The sequence below is a fragment of the Ambystoma mexicanum genome, chromosome 11 (assembly GCF_040938575.1).
Source record: "Ambystoma mexicanum isolate Mex_15411 chromosome 11, UKY_AmexF1_1, whole genome shotgun sequence".
Classification (NCBI taxonomy): domain Eukaryota; kingdom Metazoa; phylum Chordata; class Amphibia; order Caudata; family Ambystomatidae; genus Ambystoma; species Ambystoma mexicanum.
In genome coordinates this window covers 1,066,687,493-1,066,710,497 of record NC_090934.1, presented here as the reverse complement: position 1 = coordinate 1,066,710,497, position 23,005 = coordinate 1,066,687,493, and the positions used below count along the sequence as shown (strand labels likewise).

The 23,005-nt window shown below is 47.5% G+C and overlaps 1 protein-coding gene across 1 annotated transcript in view; it reads right to left on the bottom strand.

The window, feature by feature from the left end:
• The window catches only part of LOC138504100 (ras-related and estrogen-regulated growth inhibitor-like protein), a 71,508-nt gene that overhangs the window by 12,113 nt on the left and 36,390 nt on the right, over positions 1 to 23,005 (bottom strand). The gene's annotated exons all lie outside the window — the stretch shown is intronic.

The following is a 23,005-nucleotide window of genomic DNA, read 5'->3' as shown; positions in this document are numbered from 1 at the left end:
CAGCACAGCAAGCCATTTGTTCCTAGCTCTTACAAGGGAAAAAAAAACCCACAGGCTTCTTTGTACATCATTTTATTGCCATTTCTTTTTTTTTTTTTTAAACCCAACATTTTTGGCCTTTTTGGTTATTTTCTCTCACCCCCCTACAGCAACCTAGGATTCCTGGGTGGCGTTACGACTGCCTACATGTGGGAAAAAAAGGGGTCAAATTTGGCCGAAATCTGACATGCATTACTTACCGTAAAAGCATTTCTGATGGTTGTATCTGCTTAGATTCACATGCTGTGCATAGTCTGACATCCAGTGGTCACTGCGGAGTATTGCACCTTGTTTTTCGAGAGTCGAAAAGGGGACGTCGACATAGGCGCGTCTGTAATACTATCCCTATAGTGACGTGTAGTGTACCCAAAATCCCTCGCGGGTCGAGGTCCCTCATACCGAAATCACCAAAATAGGCATTGGCCCGCGGGGGAACCCATGGCAGTTAAAGGGTTAACCAATGACGAAATGGGAGCCTTTTCCAGAAACTGAGTTTTGCAAGAATGCGATTATGACTTGCCCGGATTTGAAAAAGGCAACGTGTTTGCCGAAACACGTGTAATCACAAAGGGCTAACAATCACCAATATTATACTTTCCAATTAAATCACAAACTGAAAAATGGTGTAAGAATACGGATTTGTCATGGCGCATGTTGAACTGTCAAGTATACTTACCTTTGGTATTTTGAATAAGAGCTAGATCTTCTTTGAGGGTCAAACCCCCTTGTGGTGGCCCATTTCCGGTTTCACTATAGTCATTCAAGATACTTGGTCTGATGACAAGGAACTGTAACTTGACTATGGTGACCCCTAGGGGTACTCCTCCCCTGGCTTAGACACACCCATGACGTTCACTTCCTGTGAAGTTGAATATGTTGCATTTAGACTCCTAGATTTCGCTGAACTGTTCAATTGGTCATGGGCCCCTTTGTCAACCCTTCCTGTACATGTTTCCATGTTCCTAGGGAAATGGCCAACTGGCTCGACAATTGGTACCTTCCTGTTGGTAACAGGCTGCCCAAATAGGGCTCTGATCATCTCTTAAGGTGTTGACTCTGTCCTTGATGGTTGAAAGGCTTTGTCTCCTTTGTGAATTATTTTCTCAAAAGGGACAAGTCTGCCACAAGCTGGGGCGCTAAATCAGAATTTTTAGGTGGAATTGGGCCTTCCCTGTGGTCAAATTCATAAACTAAACTTTCCCTTAGAGCTCAACGATCATTCTTCATGGTTTCATTGTAAGCCATTCTCTTACTCAGTGGAAAGGTACGTTCATTCATTAACAGGCTTAAGCCTGCATTGTCGGGTAGCAGATCCGTAGTTGCCATCCCATGGCCGCACTCCGTATCAAAGTCCAAACCTAGTGTATTTACGCTCAATGAGCCGGTGCACAGCCCTGGTAACATGATGGAGACCGCCGGCCCTCCCGGCCTGCCATCCTCCTTCACTACGCACAATATTTTATTTGCAACCCGCTCTAAGTCCCGTTCCATGGACCCTGCATACTCCTCCCCATTGATAGAAATGTCAATCTGAGTCTGTCCCCTTTGATTTATCCACATTAACACAGGTATTCACTAGTTTAGAAGATGTAACATTCAAAGTTCTTACAACCGGCAACCCTATACTGCACACCAGAGAATCAAGCGGCACCACCGTTTCAGAGATTTGATTAGCCAGAAGCATTTTCATACTGGTGTGTGGGTTTAGCGACCTCGATGGAGATAAAGTCAACGTAGCGCAAGGTTACCATGCATACCGGGGGCAGCATGCAATCTCACCTGGTGTCTTGTCCGGGAGCGTATTGATTGGTTATTTGGGTCCAGCAGCATCTTTAACAAGGCACACTGTGGAGAGCAGTAAAGCTGAGAGGAAATTCGAAAAATAGAAAGGAGCGGTAGGCACCACGCTGTTATACCTTCTTAAATGAAATTTCCAATTTTTCTTCTTTACCAAAAAATATATATAGTTTCTGTCAATTGTTTTAACCTGGAGCTGCCAGCCCAAAAATGGTCCCATGGCACATGGACCACTGAAATACAAAACCAACAGAACAAATAAGGTGATTCCACCTTATTAAAACTGGCGCTCACAGTTTGCCCCAATCCTAGGAGCTGAAAAGTTCAAATGATTTGTTTAGTATATCTTTATAAGCACATACTGAATCCTTGACTGTATATCAAGAAATGTTTCATTCACATTTTTGATATGTGCACTACGAATAGCACTTGTTTCAGATATATGAAGCTGAACAATCATCATAGTATGCCTTAAGTGTACATTAGCCAATGCATTTCGGTGAAACCTTCGTCAGGGCTGTAAAAAGGCAGTATTGCGCTCAATAAAGCTAGTTAGATGTCTATCACTGCTCAGATGAGCTATTCATCATATGCAAAGAAACATAATTACAGGCAAAATAAACAAATTGCATCAAAAACATTGTTCAAGCAAGAATACAAAATGCACATACCATCCATTGTTGTATCAGCCAATTCACGCCAAAATGGAAAAAAGATATAAACAAAAGTGCGTTTTAGTTTGAATACATATGCAGTGTCTGGTATTGAAGAACAATCCGTGTTGTCGTCATACCTGGTTAGGACTTAATCTGATCTTCAAATACGTGTGGAAGCACATGTAGAAAGCAGCCCTTGCTGGGAGAAAAACAAACCCTCAGCCAGTGTCTCTTTCTAAGATGTTCTCTGTAAAGGTGCTAACGCCAAAGCGGGAGCACTCACCTCATGTCCGTATTGTTATCCAGCTGCTGCCGAATGAGCCGCAGGGACGCGTGCTTGCGCAGACTGGGAGCCTCTTTATGCGTTGTCATGGAGACCGTGCGAGGCGTTGTGATCCAGCTGGAATGCCAGGGCACGTACTCCTCGCGCCCCGCCCCGGGTGGGTACCCGGGAGCGGGGATGTCTCCATGGCGACCATGTACGTCAGTAGAGGAGTGCTTTTACGAAATTACTGAGAATTCGGGGCTATACAAGTAACGTGAATGCAACGATAATCAAACGGTGTATGTAACTAGAACATTGTGATTGAGAATGCGAAGCTCTAGTAGCATGGTAGTTAAACATGACCCTTACGCTGTTCTACAGCTCAGAATATTCGAGAGAGCAAATCGGAGAGAATCCATACGTGTTGGAAAAGATCAAATGTTGGAAAAAAACAGGGGTGAGGCGCGAGGCGTACGCGCCCTGGCCTTCCAGCTGGATCACAACGCCTCGCACGGTCTCCATGACAACGCATAAAGAGGCTCCCAGTCTGCGCGAGCACGTGTCCCTGTGGCTCATTCGGCAGCAGCTGGATAACAATACGGACATGAGGTGAGTGCTCCTGCTTTGGCGTTAGCACCTTTACAGAGAACATCTTAGAAGGAGACACTGGCTGAGGGTTTGTTTTTCTCCCAGCAGGGGCTGCTTTCTACATGTGCTTCCACACGTATTTGAAAATCAGATTAAATCCTAACCAGGTATGATGACAACACGGATTGTTCTTCAATACACAGACACTGCATATGTATTCAAACTAAAACGCACTTTTGTTTATATCTTTTTTCCATTTTGGCGTGAATTGGCTCATACAATGGATGGTATGTGCATTTTGTATTCTTGCTTGAACCATTTTTTTGATGCGATTTGTATATTTTGCCTGTAATTATGTTTCTTTGCTTATGATGAATAGCTCATTTGAGCAGTGATAGACATCTAACTAGCTTTATGGAGCGCAACACTGCCTTTGTACAGCCCTGGCGAAGGTTTCACCGAAATGCATTGGCTAATGTACACTTAAGGCATACTGTGAGGATTGCTCAGCTTCATATATTTGGAACAAGTGCTATTCGTAGTGCACATATCAAAAATGTGAATAAAACATTTCTTGATATACAGTCAAGGATTCAGTATGTGCTTGTACAGATATACTACGGAACAAATCATTTGAACTTTTCAGCTCCTAGGATTGGGGGCAAACTGAGAGCGCCAGTTTTATTAAGGTGGAATCACCTTATTTGTTCTGTTGGTTTTGGGAGCAGTAAAGCTCACACCCACAAACACCCCTTAACTCACCTTCGCCCGGAGTATGATGTTTACAAAGGGGTGGATGAAAAGAGCTGCCGTTAGCACGTCTCCACTCCTCTCACAATTAAAAGGCAGTGTGTCAGTGTCGATCGCCAGCAACAGCAAACACTTACAGACTGGTCTCGGTATTAAGCGCATTATAAAAGATTAATGAAGTCAAGAACTATCAGCTGTCACAGATAAAAGGCACAAATCAGCATCTTTCTCAGCTTCCTTCAGAGGCTGAGGCTCCTTTCTGAATCAGAAAGGACCAGGATAATCCTTTGGGAGTAACTGTTTTCACATCTAATTCGTTAATTCTGACAACATTTACTTCCTGCTGTATGACGACAGCCGTGACTTCTGAACTCCACCAATGCCAATTACCCACTCACTTAGTCAGAGCTAGGGCATCTCAGGCTGGTTGATTCCTTTTTGATACTTGCATTTCAGGTCAGAAGGGAAGGATGCTGCTATCTGCAACTTTAGAGTACTGGTTTTACATGGTGATCATCAGGATGTACGTCATTTGTTCTGCATTCCCCTTGCCATGCATTAATTTCGTCACAATAACCTCTTCATACATTTACTTTTTCTGTCTTTAACTTCTTCTAACCTTCACTTCGTCTTTACAGGGGCGAGAACACTTAAACCCTGTTCTTTTCTAACCCATATTCTTCTTCAAACCGCTCCCTGGCCCCAACACTAACCTTACAGCTATTGATATTGCTATTTTATTTGTATCACGCTCATACAAATGTCTTTCAGAGCGCGAAGAGGCAAGGGAGAGGAACAAGGGAGAACAAAAACAAGGATCTTACTAGGCCCAGCGACATTGAGAACGTGTAAGTGCAGGGGAGAGGGAAGGAGGATATTGCAGAGGGGGAGGTGGGAAGTGGAAAGTGCTGAGCATATGAATGAAAAACAACAAATGGTAGGGCAGCCAGCAAGTGGCAAAGGCTAGGTAAAAGGTACAGACCGGGGGTGTCTGCTAAGTGCAGGGAAAGAGGGGGTTGGGAGGAAGGCTGTCAGTTTACAGATACAGAGCCAAAGTGCAAGGGTTGCCAGGAGGCAGTGCTGGTGCGTGGCAGGGTGGGCAAAAACCTGGGCCCGAAATCAGAGGGTAACCAGGTTCACAATGCCTAAGCAGAACAGATCAACAGGGGAGAGGAGGAGAGAAGGCAGAAGCAAAGAGGAAGGTCTTGAGGTGCTTCCGCAACCGGAGATGGTTCTCCAAGTTTCAGAGTGGCAGGGAGGCTGTTCCAGAAGGATGCCCCAACCGAAGACAGATCTACCCCCAGCACATTTCTTTGAGAAACAACTGACTCTGAGCTCGAGGTGCAAGGTATTTGCAGAGGGAGAGTTGAAGGTATGTTGGCCCCAGAAAGCCTTGTGGACAATGCAAAGTGTCTTATATTTAATTCTTTCAGCCACTGGGAGCCAATGCAGAGATTTCAGGGCTGGAGAGATACGATCCCAGGGATTGAGGCCCAGGAAAAGTCTTGCAGTCCGGTTCTGTATGAGTTATAAAGGGTGGAGAGTAGAAGCAGGTAAATTTAGAAAGCGGCTGTTGCAGTAATCCAGTAATACAGCTAACCTTACCATATTCATTGCCACCATGACAATGTGAGGCTGCAGATGAAGTAAAGGTAAGAAGATGAGGTAAATGTCTGACAAAGTGAATGCAGACGAATTGCAGAAGTAATTTTGATAAAGTAAGGGGGAATACCCATCACCATTGCTTATTTATTTTTTAATAGCATGTTTAAATTACTTTCATCAACGCAGTAAGGACGGCTTAAACGTGATAGAGTAAACAGGAGGACCGGAGATGGAACCCTGTGCACTAAAACATGCAGCAAAAGAAGTTAAGAAGAATATGTCAAACAAGCTTTTAAGAGAGAGCAAAAAAGAGCTCAGAGGAAGCAGCGCAAACAAAGTAAAACAAGGGTTTCATTAAAAAGGAGTTGGAACAGCAAATAAACGAAACATGAAGGAACAGAAGGAAGATGCAACTACAACTAAATGAGAAGATGACCACCAACACAAAAGTGGAAAGGGAGCCAATGAAGAATCGTGAGAGGGCACACACCAAATGAGAACGTTTAAGAGAAGACTTATAGGAGGGTTGAATATAGAATAGACTGGGGCCAAGACAAAAGCAAGAAAACCAACTAGAAGAGAAAAACAGTCAAGACAGGAGGACAATGAGGTAGGACTTAACCTATATAGTCTCACAAAAAAAAAAAAGGACTAGACAGGAAAAATGTTATCTTTCTACTAACTACACATGCATGCGAGAAGAGAAGTGTGAGAGAAGGTATGAGACAGATCAAAAGTTTACCCATCTTACAGGCAGATAGGAACAAGGGAAGTGAGTGGAAAGAACATAAAAGAAGCGTGGGAGAGAACAAGCATGAGGACTTAAACAATAAGGGTATCTCAGTACTATTTGAGATAAGATTAAGAGAATGGCAATTGATTCAGAGCTAAATGGTCGCAAAACAATAAGATAGTAGGGTGAAGAGCACCTGAGAAAGTGGAAAAATGGCACAAAGATCTGTGATATAGCACACATCTGAGTTGATGTTTGTCACTGATGGAGAAGATTCCAAAAGTAAATAATCAATGATTAGTTCACAATGAAAACAAAAAGAACCAGAGACAATATTGGTCTCTACAAGTTAAACAAAGAAAGCAACATTCATTCACTGTACTTATCACTCACACTTTTTTTGTGTCTCGTGCATAGTCACCTATTAAAATTATGAACCAGGTGAGCAGCTAACTGGTATTCTCATAAGCTACAAACCCACCCTAACAACATTCATTTTCAGTGCAGGATACAGAATTTTTGTGGCTGCAATTGAGTAAAGAAGTGGACCAAGAACAGAAGCCAGAGGAACACTACGCGAAGAGCAAGGAGCCCAAGAGACAGAAAATGTACCACTGTAACTTCACTCCTAAATGTCCAACCGTAATTTGGCACTGTTGGAATTTTGCTACTAGTTGTCGCACTGTTATGTTACTCCACTGTGATTTTAGGTTTTCCTAGGGGTCCCATTGTAATTTTACTTCGATGTAATTTTTCTCACAGGTATCCCACTGCAGGTCTGCTCCTTGCTATCCCTATAAGGAATTTTCACAGGCGGGATTTCACTTCACTGCTGATTTCATACCCACTACTGCTTGCCACCATTGGTCTTCCCCCATCTCTTCCCAATGTGATTTAGGTCCAGACACTGCATGCTTTTTGACACTATGAACAACAGCCAATTTCCAGGGTGTCTTAGGACTTCTTTTCATTATTTCCCTCAGGTGCGCCACTACAAGGACATCGCCGGGGCCACACAATCAAATTCTACGCTCCATCGCACAATAAGCATACAAAGTCACCCAAACATGGCATTTGAACACTCCTCCCAAGAGAAACCGAACATTAGAACTCTACACCACTACAAGGAACTTAGATATCTGAGTGCCAACCAATGCATCCTTGCAATACCTAGAGGGCGCTAGAGGGCCAACCTAGAGGGCGGCTCCCCTGTAAGCCCTCGGCTACCACCTGCATGAATCCTGTTTAATCGCTGCAATCCTGAGGCAAAATCTCTAAATACGCAAGAAATGCACTATTCCAGCGCAGCACTTCATCCCTGCCGAAAATCTGGAGCAAATCGGCCTCGCCTTCCGTGAGATATCCGCAGCGTGGTACAGGCCACACAATCACGAACCGCTTGGGCCCCTGGAACACCGGCCCGCCTGGCATCAAACCTCCGAAGACTGATAGGAGAAGCAGCGGACTCACCCGTGAGACCTGCCGGGTCCAGCTGCAGCAGGGAGGTGACATCGGAGAGCAGCACTACAGGAATTGGCCGGCTGCGTGCAGTCCTCCACGCCTCACGGAGCCCTGCGGCGCGGCCCAAGCCATGCCGCGCCCAGCCCGCCTCCCCGAGCGCGCGGAGGAGACGCTCGGGACGCTTCACCGACCCTGCGGAGCAGCTACAAGGCCCACAACCAGCAGAAAGACGGTGTCGGGGCGGACACCAGCAGGTGAGAGGCGGGAAGCGTGCGAAATCAGACCGGCACGCAAAACAAGATGGCAGGCTTAAACTGGGCTGGCAAGAAAGGGGTCGCCCCGCGGCACCCCCGCCGTTTCAGCTAAGAGACTGACCATAACGACTCTCCACGCAGCCGGGTCCCAGCCCCTCCTTGTGCGGCACGTAGCGGCAAAATCAGAACTTGATCCGTAGATGGATAGCTACTAAACCCCACTAGTCCTCCACGTGAGTTTGCCCCGGCACGACTGCACCATGGCCCATCTTCCGTGCACGCTTCGCCAGCGACCCACAGCGCACAGTTACTCCGTCCCCGCCTCACATAAAACCCAAAAACCGGACGCTCTGACACTGCCATCGACAGCCCGGGACAACCAACCGAATGGCACCCACATCTGCCAAGACCAAAATGGGAAAGCCTGACAAGTCCCAGAGAAAACTCACTTTGACGCGGTCCCAGCACCCAAAAACGCCCAGACCGGACCACCCCCCGAATCTCCAAATAATCTATCGGAGGAAGAACATCTGCAACAACCAGACATTAGGGAAATCCTAATGGAACTAAAAGTTGGGATAAGCGGCCTGGACTGCAAGATAGACTCAATCTCGTCCAAGGTGGACCTGCTGCAACACCGCCTCGATAAAAACATTGACAGGTTAGACTCCGTCGAACAAAGGGTATTGGATCTGGACGACGGCGCAGAAGCACTCACCACCCGAGTCTCCACGCTTGAGGGCCAAATGAAAACTGTACTGGCCAAAAATGAGGACTTGGAAGGTCGCTCCAGACGAAATAATTTAAGGATAGTCGGAGTCAGAGAACAACAACTACCAAACAAAATGGAGGAGCACATCGAGAAACTATGCACCGAGCTATTTGGCCCCGCTGTTCTGTCGCATTTATTCGTGGTGGAAAGAGCCCACAGAATCCCAGCAACAAGACCCGTCCCGGGGACACCTCCCTGCCCGATCATCGCCAAACTCTTGAGCTACAAGGACAGGGACGCGATCTTAAGAATGGCAAGAGAAGAGGGCAAACTCCACTTCGATGGGGACGACATTCAGTTTTATCCAGACTTTTCTCCGTCAGTCCAAGCCCAAAGGAGGTTGTTCACCCATGTTAAACACAGGCTGCGCGCCAACCAAATCACGTATTCGATGCTCTTCCCTGCGAGGCTACGCATCCAACTTGAGGGAAATACCCACTTCTTCAACTCCCCCGAGGAAGCCATACTGTTCCTTGACAGGCAGGGATGTAAATCCGCAAACCAAATGTCCGGATCTGCAAGCAGAGAAAGGGTGGGGAGAGTCCCGCCTTGAACACCTGCGCCACTGATCCAAAGCAAGAAGGAAACAAGCCATCAGGTCAATCTTCGCAAACGGGAGGCTGGGGCCTAAGTCTTGGAAGGCCACCTGCGCCCCGTGCACAGCACGTCTTGTGTTCTAGTTGGGGGGGTTCCAAATGGACAAGTTGGGGGTTGTCGGTGTAAGGAAAGTTGTTTTAATGTTGTTGTTCAAAGTGCGTGCCATGCCCCATCGCCTCACCTCGGGCCCCGCCGCCACCCATCGCGCGCCCTCCCGCCTGATGCAGGTCCCATGCAACCCAGCCGACCAAAATGCCGGGACATCGCCGAGGAGAGGCCCACCACTACCACCTTAAACGGGTTCCATATAAAACATCATCGTGCCAATTCAAAGTAGCAGCCTGGAACATTAGAGGGGGCAATATCCCAGCCAAGACACGTAAGATCCTGCAGTTACTCAGACAACACAAGATAGAGGTGGCAATGATTCAAGAGACCCACCTTCTACCTCAAAATGAACACCTGTGGGCCCGCAGTTGGGGATGCCACCGCTACTTCTCTTCTTATTCATCCTACGCCAGGGGAGTCGCAATCCTCATTCATACTTCGCTAGGGTTTTGTTTGATCAAAACGGAAAGAGACAACGATGGAAGGTCACTCCTGGTTAGGGGGATTGTGGAGGGAGAGGAGGTGGTTTTCGGCAACTCCTACGCCCCTAACACAGCCGGTGCAAACAACTTTAACTGAGTGCTGTCCCGCCTAGTGCAAGTGCGCAACGCAACCATAATCTGGGGTGGCGACCTGAATACACATCTCGACCCACAGAAAGACAAATCACAACCAACAACCGCGCATCTGTCCAAGGCCAGCCTACAAGTGCAGGAGATCTGCAAAGCATTCGACCCATCCGATATATGGAGTAAGCAGAATTGGGAAACCAGACTACACATACCACTCAAGCGTCCATAATACAAAGTCCTGCATCGATTATCTGCTAGTCTCAGCACACAGCAACTGGCAATGGGGCAGCTGCCAAATACTCCCCAAAACCGTCTCGGATCACGCCACGGTAATACTCGAATGCTGCTTACCGACTACCAGAGCACGGCCCCCCCAATGGCGCTTTAAACCCAGATCTCTTGCGGATCAAGTATTTGCCACAGAACTACGCGAGGAAATCGGTACCTTTCTTGAAATTAACCAGGGCACCGTCAACTCCGCTGGGGTGCTGTGGGAATCACTCAAATGCTATGTAAGGGGCGTCTGTCTGGCCAAAGAAAACGGAACTCTGAAACTTATCAGACGAGATCTAGGCACCAGCAAAACCCGCCTGAAAGACCTGGAAAAGCAGCAAGCCACTAACAACTCAGACCACATCCAGGCAATGTTGAAAGAAGAACTTCTCAACTTCAGAAACCTAGCGGAACAGGAGTTAAAATTTCTGGGCCACAATCATAGAATTAGACAATATGGCAAAGGCCAGAAGCCTGGTGCCCCCCTTGCACGTCTCATAGCTGCAGATAGGAGACCAACAAGGGTGGACAGTATCCGAGCACCGCAGGGAGATGTGCTGCACAAAGAAGAAGACCTAGTCGAAGTGTTCAGGGCATTCTACCAAGAACTATACAGTGCTGGGCACCCAGCAGACACTGAGGCGATTCGGAACTACCTCAACGACACGGAACTGTACTGGGTGGAGAGGGAACTCCACGAGCCACTGAACGATCCCATTACTCTAGATGAGATCCAAGAAGCAATAAAAAGTCTACCGCCATCCAAAGCCCCGGGGCCTGATGGGTTAACCGGCGGGTTCTATAAATACTTTGCCCCTCTCATAGCCCCCCTTCTCCTAAATGTCTTCGAAGAAGCGATCGAATCTGGCATTCTCCCACAAACACTAAGGGAAGCAACGTAATTCTCCTACGCAAAAAAGACAAACCACCTGAAGAATGTAAATCTTATCGCCCAATATCATTAATCAATCTCGACAATAAAATCCTGGCAAAGATTCTCACAAATAGACTACTCCCGCTAATGCCCGCACTGGTACTGTCATGATGCCTACCCCCAGGCATCCGGACAAAGTCCATCTGCCCCGGGAGCAGGCATCTAGACATTTAGTAAAACCTCAGCAGCCCCGGCTACGGGCTATCTGGGTTCAGTCCTGGCGCCTTAGGCGCCAGGCTCATAGTAGGAATCAGTCCTGGCGCCTAAGGCGCCAGGCTCATAGTCATTCCTTACCTCAGGCAGACCATGCTGCAAATGACTCCAATACAACATGAAGTCTGAAAGGGACTATTTTTCTACAGGGACTATTTTTTACTCGGGTGTGGTTCTAGGGACTTCTTACCTGGGACTACTTTTGAGGCTATTTAAACCACACCCGACCAGCAACAGATGCTTATTCTGCATCCAGCAGCGTAACACTCACCGTGCCTGCAGCCTGCAACCAGTATTCTGCCACGCCCGCCTCGAATCCGGAGCTCCTAAACAAAGAGGAAAGAAAGGGACAAGGTTAGAAAACAAACTTATTTCTATTCCACACCTGATTCTGGATCCATCTGGTCTCCGGACCTGTAAAGAACATTTCTGCACGCACCGCACCTCCAGCTGCAGCGCCGCGCCATACTCACCAGTCTTCACAGCATCCTTCGGGTCGGCGCTGCCTCCATCATTTCTTGGCCGAACTTCGGCACCTAGGAGACAAAAGAAAACCACAAGGTGAGCCGAGGGAACCAACAAATATAATTCTTACCACCATAGACTTACCTGATTTACCATCGGAGGCATCCTTTTGTGACTCTCCATATTTTCACGTGCCGCATCTGTAAAGAGAGACAAAACAACATGTTTTCCTCGTGCAACATTTACCGGACAGCGCCGGGTAATACAGACTCTTACCCGAGCGCCACCAGCTGCCACAAGAGCATCTTTTAACAAGCCAGCTGCAAGACAAGAAAGGAAGGGGGGGAACAAGAGTGAACATCGGACATATTGAACTCTATGAACTTAATACTTACTGGTCCTCACCAGGAACCTCAGAGGCAATACTCTCCGGAACTCTCCCGAGCCTTCTAACCAGTGAAGTAACTGGAATGGACGCGCCCCTGCAAATCCACGCAGGATGGAGAGCTTATCTTTCAAGACTATAAGGCGAGATTGCTGTGAGGGCATTTCGGAGGTGATTAGTTGGGGAGGACTGTGTGGGTGCCATCAGTTTAATTCCACAAGTGGCTAAATCCATCTCTCCACTTGCAGAAGAATATTTCTACGGGTTAAGCAGACAGGATTAGGAGGGCAGATCCAGTCAGTCATCGCTGCACTACGCATCACGTGGGTGGAGACCGCAGCTGTCCGGGTCCGACCGACGCCCCTGTGGGAGCCAGGTGAGCGTAACAGGTACTTGCGGACCAGGCGGGATTCGTGCCTGGCCGAAACACATTTGGGATACATAGAATGTTCAGGATTCTGGCATCGCTCGAACCCGACCAGCAGGCGGTGGCGGTGCTGCTGGATGCCGAAAAGGCGTTCGACTCCGTCGAGTGGCCCTTCTTGTTTGCCGTGCTGCAGCAGCTCGGACTTGGGAGACAGTTTATTAAGCTGGTCTTGCTTCTCTATAATCAGCCCCTATCAACAATCACCCTCGGTTCGACTTGCTCGGCATATATAAATCTCCAACGCGGCACCAGGCAGTGATGCCCATTATCCGCCATGATATTCGCCCTCGTGATGGAGCCCCTAGCAGCGGGCCTCAGAGAACGCCAAATCCAGAAAGGGCTCAAAATAGGACCTCACAGTTTGATAATATCCCTCTTTGCCAACGACAGAGTCCTGTACATGCAAAACCCCAGCGAAAAACTTAACCTGATTATGCGTGAAATAATAAAGTTTGGGTTGGCATCAGGGTTGAAAATCAATCTAAATCAAATCATATTCTCCTTAAATACAAAGACCCAAACATTTAAAGAGGATTTCAACTTTCATTGGGAAAAAGCTCACGTCCCGATACCTAGGAATCCTGATGTCCCTGAACCACCACGACATATTCAAAGACAACTACGAAAGCACACTGAGAACACTAAGGGAAAAGGTGAACAGGTGGAAAACTTTCCCGCTCACCCTCAGGGGAAGAGCCTCATTGGTAAAAATGGTAATTCTCCCCAAACTCCTGTATCTCTTTTCCAACATCCTCATCCTGTTGACTCAACGTTTCCTGGGAAATCTGTGAAGTCTGGTCCTAGACCTCATTTGGTCGGGCAAACCCGCAAGGGTGGCATACACGTCCCTCAAGCTACCTGTCACCAAGGGCGGCCTAGCACTACCCGATTTGGAACAGTACTAGTGGGCAGTACTAGTCTAGTTCTTCAGTCATTGGTATAAGCCCCAGTTCGTAGGACCACACGTACAGGTCGAACGGGCACTGGCCTCACCCAACTTGCCGAGGGCCGTGATCATCTGTAAACAGGCCGTGCCACACACGACACTGAACATAGTGCAATCTACATACTCAATATGGCAAAAAATGGCCCAAAAGTATAAGATAAAGTTCAGATACTCTGCTCTACTCCCCGTTAAATTCATCCCCGGGGTCCCAATCACAGCTGAGAAAGTGTTCCTGAACTGGGCAGACAAATGCAAAATAAACACTAGGTGACCTTTTCATACAAGATAGCTTCATTACACCCCAGCAAGCGAAGGAGAAAGGTAGAACCACCTCCCTTGATATTTTTATGTACTTCAGAGTTCGGTATGCCCTACAAGACCTCATTCCATCGTTCCCACAACAACCACCCACTTGGAAGCTACTGCACGGAGTAATTCAGGCACAAGGGGAGGGCAAATTGGTCTCATCCATCTACAAAGCCCTGCTAATGGACACTTTTCCATCAAACCCCAAAACAAAGGCAAGGTGGGAAACTTCGCTACAAACGCCCATCCTAGACGAGGAGTGGGACTACATCCTACAACAGACCCAAAAAGTGGCACTTAACTCCCGCTTCAAACAAATTCATTTCAACTTTCTGCACCAAACATACTACACCCCCAAAAAGAGAAACAGACATCACCCAGACATCTGTCGAACGCATCTTGCGACAGATGAGGGACACCTGACGCTGACTTTCTGCACCTGGCGTGGAGCTGCCCGACAGTGGCCAAATTCTGGTCAGATGTGCTTGGCGAAACTGAAGCAATAATCGGCGAGGGGGTGGAGCACACCCCAATGGTGGCACTCCTAGGGTTGACGAAATCCTTATTGCACGTTAGAAAACTTGCAAGCGTGCTATTGGTACTGGCACGTAGAAGATCAGCCATTGCGTGGGGACGAGGTGCACCCCCCCCACACTAGCGAACTGGAGGAAAGACATTCTCTATTGCCAAGAAACAGAATTCATAAAGACACTGCCCTTCCACGCGAGGCCTCTGGATATTTGGGGCCCGTACATCTCATACCTCCTCTCCAACGCCACTCCAACTGAGCCACCTGCTCAGTCTCTGCAAGCTCCACGCTAGTAAACCAAAACGCAATAGAAACTCGCTGCATATCGGGACTGTCAGGGGTGGGGGGTGGGTGCGGGGGGGGGCAACGGCGGCAAGTTTGCAGCCCACTGTTTGGGCTTGTTTATATGCATGTCTTACTAAAATGCAAAAATAAAGTTTTTAAAAAAAATAATTAAAAAAATCCTTGCAATACCTGCACATAAGGCTCTCCTCTAGGCAAAGGCAGCTGAGGTACACAGGTACTTCTGAATTGCAGGAATCAAAGCAACATCAAAGATAGCTTGCAATTGTCCTTTAAGCCCCACTAGCCACAGCCCTCCCCTCTTTTGGATCCGCCACTGCACCAAGGGACAGTGCAAATGGCAGCAGAGTGTGGTATACAACTAATAATATAGCTTTTTGGGGGGGGGGGGGTTTGGTTTTGTATAGCGTCGGGCAGCCCTGGAGCATTGTAGCGCTTCTTACAGTAGGCGTGTTGGTTACATAGTTTAGATACATACATAAGTACATACATGTTACATACTTAGGAGATTACAAGTTCCTTACAGAGGTTACAGTCGCACAGTGTGTTGGAGTACAAGTGGTAATGCAAAGTACTTAGTTGAACAGTTTAGTTTTAAGCATTTTCCTGAAAACAGTGTAAGATTTTTCATTTCTCAAGGCTGTGGGGAGGGCGTTCCAATTTTTTTGGTGCTAGGTATTGGAAACTGGCACCACCCACTTTGTGTCTTCTGAAGGATGGGATCTGGATCTGGTTGGTGAGGTGGGATCTGGTGGGTCTGGACGATGTGCAGGGGGTGATCCTTTCGGATAAGTGGGGGGGCATTGAGTGAGAGGAATTTGTGTGTAATGGCTAGTGTTTTGAATAAAATGCGCTCTTTGACTGGGAGCCAATGTGTGCCTTTCCTTGCTTGGGATATATGATCTCTTTTGGGGATACTTAGTGCAGCTCTGAGGGCATTATTTTGAGTCACTTGTAGTTTTTGTAAGTTTTTGGCGGAGGTGCCCAGAAAGAGCGTTGCAGTAGTCAAGTTTGGTGCCGATAGTGGCTCTGGCGATGGATAGGCAATTTTGTATTGAGAGGAAGGGTTTGACTGCGTTGATGATTTTGGTGTTGAGTGCAGCAGACAAGGCTATGGCATTGACCTGTCGGGTTATAGATAGGGAGGAGTCGAGATAGACCCCTAGTGTTTTTACTGCTGGGGATACTGTGATCGTGGTGTTGTCGATGGTGAATGAGTTGTATTGTGATGTGCTTGTTTATGGTTTCTTTAGTGCCTACTATAAGGATCTCTGTCTTACCTCCGTTGAGACAAAGACCATTTGCTGCCATCCAGGTTTGGATTGCAGCGTAGATGTTGGTTAGGGTGGATGTATCTTGTTCATAAATGCCGGTGAGAGGGATTAAGACTTGCGTGTCAGCATAGTTGGTGTATGCTATGTTGCAATTGTCCAAGTCATTGAAGAGAGGCAGCGTGAAGATGTTGTATAGAGTGGGTGCAGTACATGAGCCTTGGGGTACTCCACAGTGAATAGTGGTGGGTGAGGCAGCGGCCGAGTCAGAGAACACTCATCCGTCTTCCACAGAGGAACGAGTCAATCCAGGCTGTAGCTTCTGTAGAGAAGTGGACAGAATTTTGTAGTTGCTTGCCTAGAATCTCATGGTTGACGAGATCAAAGGCAGCAGACAGATCTAATAGAAGGAGGAGTACAGGTTTGCCTTTATCCATGATATCTCCGAGTTATATTTTTAAGTCTAGTACAGCGGATTCTGTTCCATGACCTGGACGGAATCCCGACTGCCTTTTGCCTAGAATTTTATTTTCTTCTAGGAATCGTTGCATCTGTGTGTATGCTACCTTATCCAAAATTTTGAGCAGGAATGGTACGGTAGCAATGGGTCTGTAGTTGGCTATTTCAGGGTCTAGTGAGGGTTTCTTCAGAAGTGGGCGTACCCACGCCTCTTTTAGGCAGTCAGGGACTGTATTTGAGTTAAAGGAGGCATTGATGAATGTTTTGAGAAATGTGGCTAAGGTTTCATTGCAGTCTTTGACTAGTTTAGTCGGACATGCGTCGCCTTTGCAGTTGGAGGGTTTGATTTTTTTGGACTATTTCTATTATTTCAAGTATGGTCACTTCCCTGAATGAGAATAGTTTGATTTTTAGTGGGTTGATCTTGTTTTCATGGTCGGTTGTGAGATTGATGATTTTGGAGAGGTTTTTGTGATGTACTAAAATCTTGTCTTGGAGGAGCTCAATTTTATTGATTAACGCTGTTTGCACACTGGTGCACCATGCTACGTCTTTTGTGATTTCGAGAGATTTGGTAGCTGGGGTGGAAAGTTCTCTATACATGGCGAATAGTTCTTTAGATTCAGAGGTAGCGATGGTAATTCTGTTGTTGTAGGAGATGGATTTGGCGGTTATTATGGCTTTTTTTATAGCTCATGGCAATGGATTTATAGGCCGATAGTGTATCGTCCTTTGGGGAGGCTAGCCATTTCTTTAGCGCTCTTTCCGTTTTTGAGTTCGGAGTTCCTCGAGTTCAGTAGTGAACCAAGTGTTGTTGCGTTTTATCTTTTTAGCTTTTTTGTTCTGGATGGCTTCGATGGCGGATTCCATGACATAGTTGCTGCGAGTACAGAGGGGTCTGTGGAGGTGGGGTGAAGGATGGATGGGGTGTCTAGGAAGGGAAGGATGTTTTCTTTGGTAAGGTTACGGGCACTTCTGGCTAAGGCCTGAGGGATGGGTGGGAGAGTTTTTGGTGCGTCGTTGCAGGTGGGAATGAACAAGTGGATGAGGTGGTGGTCCGACCAAGGAATAGGTGTGTTGGAGCTGAGATCTACATTGCAGTTATGGTCAGCTAACCAGTCAAGGGTGTGTCCTTTGCATTGTGTGGGGGTGAGGTTTCTTTGCTGAAATCCGAGCTTAAGAAGTGTTTGGGCTAGTGCTTTGGCTGGTTTGTCCATGGGATCGTTGAGGCGAAGAATGAGGTCGCCTAGGAGAAGTGTTTTGGAGGATGTTTTGAGATTGTCACTTAGGAGATGTGTGAGATTTTCATGAAAGTCGGCTATGGGCCCTGGAGGGCGGTATACGAGGTGGACAGTGATGGTGGGTTGGTTGAGGTGGCAGTCAGTGTTCTCCCCGAGGTGTGAGCTGGTTTCTCTTATGGTCAGGGAGTCTTTTACAATGAGGGCTACGCCTCCACCTTTGGTCATAGCTCTGTCTTGTCTGTATATTGAATGCCCTTGTGGGAGGGCTAGCGAGATGGCTGGTCCAGCAGCTTGATATAACCAGGACTCAGTAATGTCCAAGATGTCAAGGTTAAGATTGGTTATGAGGTCATAGATTTCCGTGACATGTGCTGGAAGGGATCTAGCATTAATAAGTGCACATTGTAGGTAGGGGGTTCAGATGTTTTGGGAGGATAATTGTTTTTGGTAGGGGGAGCAGTGCCTGTGGTGGCTTTGATGTAGAGTTGTGTGGGTTGGAGAAAGATTGTGATAGTGTCTATGGTTGTTATGGTAGTAGCACTAGTGGTGTTCGTGTTGTGTGGTAGGGAGCGCGATATAGTTTCAGAGGTAGTGGAGGGCACCATAATCTGTGGTGTGGCTGTGGGCTTCAGGGGAAAAGTGGGGTGTGCATTGCGCAAGCGTAACATAAGGAGGTTGTTTCTGCTATTGACTGGTCTGGGACGTACGGTGGGTATGGTGCTGCTGGTGTGGTTGGTGGTTGTGTTTTTTTGTGGTTAGTGTGAATTTAGTGGGGGGTGTGGTGATCATGCTATGGGCGGTGCGTTGTGTGGGGGGTAGAGTAAAGAAGGGAGAAATGGTGTAGGGGCGATGTATGGTGGTTGTGTGGGTGTGGTGGTATCCATGATGTGTAGTGGGAGGCAGTGATGATTTGTCTGCGTGGGTCAGTGCGCGGGCACAAAGGGGTGCAGTGTGGTTGGAGATGTTGAACGCTTTATGTATGTGGTGGGCGGTGTAAGGCTGGCTAGCTGGGTGGGGTGGGGTGCATTCTATGTGGTTGAGATGGTGTTCTACAATTTTACATACATAAACACATTAGAAAGCATAGTAATCAAGATAGGGGTGATATAGTAACTAGCACGATGGAGCAGGGAGAATCTGAGAGTAAACAACACTATAAAGTAGGTTTTAAGTAGTACAGTGTAGCTAGTAGGAGTTCCGTTTACAGGTGATTAGTGGTATACTTGTTTCAGGAGCTGGCATGCTACAAATAGTTTGTAGCAATTGGTAATGAGGCAGCAGTGCAGATCGGCAGGAAGGCAGATTATAGCGTAGGTAGTAATTGTGGTCAATGGGCGTTTGCTTACAGAGGTACTACAGTGTTTTGAGCAAGGAGAGCATTATGGGCATTGCATAGTATGCAGAGATCAAGAAAGTATGTGAAGTATCATCGGACTAGGTCTAGTCTTACCCCAGTAGTGGCTGGAGCAGGTGGGTATGACCCCTTGGAGGTAGTAGTTAGTTTTAGCGGCAAAAGCACTCGGCAGCACTCAGCCCTTCCGGCTCAGACAGGCACCACCCTTTGAGTACACCCTTCGAGATACGGCCGGCTCACGCCTTCCGGTGATCCAGCGTCACTGAAGCACAGTTGAGCAGCCTATCGGCATTCATACACGTTGCTAGCAACCATGTTAACAGCCGACGGTGGCCATTTTGTAGATCCTCCTCATGGGGAATGGCGATCTGCGGCCTTTAACACAACTTGGATGGTGGTATGGGCACAAATTCAGCATGGGGGGCAGTGGCTTCAGATATGGGGCAGCAGGCTTACCCAGGAGATGAGGGCAAGCAGAGGGGCACGTCGGACGGCGGCGGAGCGCTCGGGTTCAGCGGGGCTCCCTCTCTGACGAGGAATGGCAGCAGTTGCAGGGGGCTCCTGGCCTCCTGGAGGCAGTCGGGGTGTGATCATTATTTAGGATTGCCTGTTAAGTCTGTGTGTCAACGAGCATACTCAAGAAACAGCATAGCATGTGCTTATGGAATGTAATGTAAATGGGACAATCTATATGAACATGCTAGGCAAATTTGTCTGCAATTATGACAGTATCAAGAGTGAATCGTTCTGGGCATATGCTCTAAATACGGCTAACAAAGCTTTACACATTGCATTATATAATGTTTGGACTAAAGTTAAACCTAAGCTAAAATAGAATTAAGACTTGTTTAAAATATAATGGTCATCTATTACCAAACATAACGCACGAACAGGTACGCTTTGATAAGCTTTTACTAAGACTTCAAGCTCTATATGTACAAGAGATACAAGCTTCCCATTTTTATTTTTTTAAATGATATATATATATATATATATATATACACACACACACACACACACACACACACACACACACACACATATAAAACATAAAATGTATATCAGAGGCGTCATGGAAGGACATTTGCACTTCAGGGACCTGGGCCTGGGGATCCACCACTTGCAACAAATGGGCTGTGGGAAGACTTGCTCAATTCTTTTTCTACTAAGGTCCTGGAGTCAATGGTTCATTTTTCGTTTTGGCTCAAATGTGGCACCTAAGCACCCCTTAGTGAGGCAAAACTAATTGGTGTAGATGGGGGCTTTAGAGCTACAATGGCTCGTATATATGTTACGCTCACCTGGCATCCACAGGGACGCCACCCAGCCGGGTTACTCGCTGGTATGCTTCTCAGCTTTGCCCTGATGTGGTCTGCGGGGAAGGTTCTGCCTGAAAATACAGGAGGACTGTGTTCAAGACTGACCGACTGGGGTAAGTACCCTCCCCCCACCCCTGTATGCTTTCAGTCCCTCTGGCGCCCTCTCCTCACCTTGTGGTAGAATTAGGCGTGCTCTCCGTCCTGCCTTCTTTGCAGGGGAGCGTTGTCTTTCATGTGCGAGTGCAGTCCAGTTACTTCACTGACGCCGGCCCGTTTGATATTGTTCAGGTAGGTCTTATTGCTGTTCTTTAGTTTTGTTGCTATCCTGCATGCCTTTGTTTGTTTAAAATGTCTTTTTTCTCCCTTACGTATGTGGAGCTTCAGCGCGGCGAACTGGCTTGGTTGAGCCCCGCTGTTAAATGATGGCGCATTAAGAGCGCTATAATGCGGTAAGTAAGCGCTATGTGCAGCACTGCAAAGTCTTGCCTTTGCTAACCTGTGTTCTCCTTCCTTGTAGGTCTCAGTTTCTTCAGCGCGAGTGGAATGTCCGTGCCAGCCGAGAGGCGACCAGCCAGGTAAGCCTTTTGAGCAGTTCGTAATTTGTAAATGTCTCTACAGCTTTCTTTAATGTTGCCTCCATCTTCCTCTTTCAGGTCGTTCTGTCCGGGAGGCGTGCAGATTCGAGGAAGCTGTTCTCAGTAGCTGCGAGTGTTTAAAGATGAAGACTGCTTTTAAGATGCTGCTGCTAATTCCTTTTCCTTTCCTGTTCCTTTTGTCTCCTTGCAGGTTCTGCTTCTCCGAGGGAATAGCTGGACACAGTGAGCATCACGTTGCAAGCTGCAAAGTAACACGAAGCATGTTCTGCAGTCAGGGTGTGGTTTATATAGCCCAGGTAAAGTAGTACCAGGGAAAGTAGTTCCAGGCCTGCCACACCCAAAACACTAGACCGCATAGCTTGGTTCTTAGGGAACCAGGCTATGTGAATGCCTCCATGTTGGCTGACAATACAATAAAAGTAGTTCCCAAGCACATTTAAAAAACATTTTTTTAAACATTTTTGTTTTATAACAACACACCAAACATACAAAACTTGGGACATCCGCATACAGTTCAACATCGTAAAGTCACATGCTAAGTTCTTAAGTCCCCCTCCCTCCCTCCCTCCCTCCCTCCCCCCCAACTTGAGCCAATTTGTCTCTATCACCAGCCTGTGGTTTTTCGGGCGGGTTTGCCGTCTCATTGTCTGTATCGGCATCACTGCAATCGGGCTGAGGTGGGCCCTTCATGGTGGCCACTAGCTGTCTTCATTCGAGTAGGGGTCCTACCTCCTCCTCCCCTCCTCTACATGCCATTTCAAACCAGACTGTCGTTTCTGCCTCAGCCCATTTCAGGAGGTCAGCCCACCACAGCTCTATCTTTGGTCTCCGGGCCGCTTTCCAACCCATTGCTATCCTTCGTTTGGCCAGGATATATGCTAGGTCTTTCATTTTGCTTATGTGCTTTAAATTACGTGGCCTAGTAAAACCCCCCCAACATGCATGCCCAGGCCAACTCCACCTCCATAGCGATGCCACATCCTGCCAGGCGTGCCTTTAGTTCCAACCAAAATGTTCCCACTTCCGGGCAAGCCCAGAACATGTGTAGCAGCCCGGGTTCCACTTCCCCGCACCTAGGGCATTTCTGGGCCACCTGACCACCAAACCTGGCGATCTTGTTGGGGTGAGGTATGCTTTATGCGTGACATATAGTTGGATTTGTTGGAGCCTAGCATTCCGGGACACTTTTTTTATGATATCTCTGGGCCTTTTCCCAGAGCCCGTCCGACATGGGCTCCCCAACCTCTTCTTCCAACATTTGTCTTAAATGAGTCAGTTCCTTCCCCACCTTCATCACCAGCAGTTCATATATTTGAGAAACCTCATGTCCGCCCTCTGTCTTTTGTCTGGTCAATAATGTGGTGCAACCTTCTGAGGTTATCAGTTATGTTCCTGCCCGGGGCATAGCCTGTTTGATCTGTGTGTATCAGTTTACCAATAACGGCCTTTAGCCTGTTCGCTAGCACAGCAGTAAGAATTTTACTGTCCTGGTTAAGCATTGAAAGGGGTCTGTACGACCCACAAATCGTGCTAGGCTTACCCGACTTCAGAAGCGGAATGATCACCGCCTCCCGCAGGGATTCGGGTAATCTGCCCTGCTCGTATGACTCATTCAGCATGGCCAGCAGCGGGGGGAGCAACTCCTGTTTGTAAGCTTTATAGAATTTGCTTGGTAACCCGTCCGACCCAGGGGCTTTGCAGGTGGGCAAGTGCTGGACTACCAGCTCGAGTTCCTCTATTGTGATAAGGGCGTCTACGTCGGCGCGTTCTGCATCATCTAGGGAGGC